Raw genomic sequence first — 1,430 nt, forward strand, 5'->3', positions numbered from 1 at the left:
AAGTTTTCACTTTAAAATTTTAAAATAGATGTTGACATCAGAGCTATTGATGTGCTGTTAAATTACCTTAAACTTTTTTTTTGAGTTTGTGTCTTTACCATTTCAAACAAGCTGGTACTGTCTATGGATCAGATAGGAGTCTTGAGAATTAAAATAGGGTAATCAGACAGGACTGACTTCCTTCAGAAGACTCAGCAACGTCTGATGAACAGGTTTTGACCAGAGTCCTACAGTCATCAGTTTTTTGCATCACTTCTTCCTGCCATTTGTAGGTGTAAATCATCTATGGGGGTGTGAGAGAAATAACTTCATCCCAGGCCTCACCATAGGAGTGGCACATTTTATATGCTGGTTGCATTCTGATTAACTTACATCACTGCTTTTTTGTGTGACATATGAGCTATTTCCATATTCAATATAATATTCTTACACACAAAGGAAATCATTGACACATAATTCACTTTTGATTTTGTCTCAAAAGTGCTGTTGCAGTTTTCTTGGCTGAAATAAGATTTACGAAATAATGTGTTCTGATGTTTACCAATCTGAATAAGTTAAAGTTGAGAGAGTTGAACCATCAAAAACCTTGAAACATAAAAACACTTCTTTAAGATGAAAAATATAAGACACTTTCCAGTTTCTATCAACAATAAAAGATGAAAGTGATAAGATCACTAGTATAGTGAATTTGGCTTATTATTTAAGATTAAGTTGTTCATTTCGTATTCTACTTGCATGAGGCAAATATTGTGTCATTGTAATGCACAACTCAGTTACTACAAGATGCAGTATACAGAAAGGAGCATAACTTTCTCTGTTGACGTAGTAGCTTCTGGTTGTGCAATTATATGACAGCTGGTTTCATTGAAAGAAACTTGTTAATGAGAACAGGATGTTACTGCACTGGTCTTGTTTAACATGCAGAATTCAAAGAGGGATCATTTTTTTCAATTTTGATTTATCATCAAGCAGTTGTGTGATTAATAAACTTTTATTTGATTTAGCACCCGAAAGCTAATGAGACTCAGTCTCCTATTGTGCACAAGCAGGCACTTAGCTTGTAGGACAGTGGGGGTTTTACATTCCACATAGGGGAGAGGCAGTTCATTTTCCTACCTATGTCATGCATGTACAGAATGAAAAAAAAGTTTTTTTTAACCTTAAAGTTTTACAAAAACAATCCTCCAGCATCTATTTATTAAAAAAAATCCAACATGCCAGTTTTATATATGGAACATACTGACAGTACCACAGCAGATCAAAGGATTTTCTGTGAATCTAAAGAAAATGGATCAATCCTAGATAAGCAAAGGAATTTAAGACCAGGGTTCTGTGTTAGAATGTCTGTTGCTCTTCTTTGGAAACTGAAGGTGTTCTTGGGGGTGGAGCAACCGTTCAGTGTATTTATCAGAGCTCCTGAATCTTTAGGC

Source organism: Atractosteus spatula, chromosome 12 (assembly GCF_055471065.1).
Source record: "Atractosteus spatula isolate fAtrSpa1 chromosome 12, fAtrSpa1.hap1, whole genome shotgun sequence".
Classification (NCBI taxonomy): Eukaryota; Metazoa; Chordata; class Actinopteri; order Semionotiformes; family Lepisosteidae; genus Atractosteus; species Atractosteus spatula.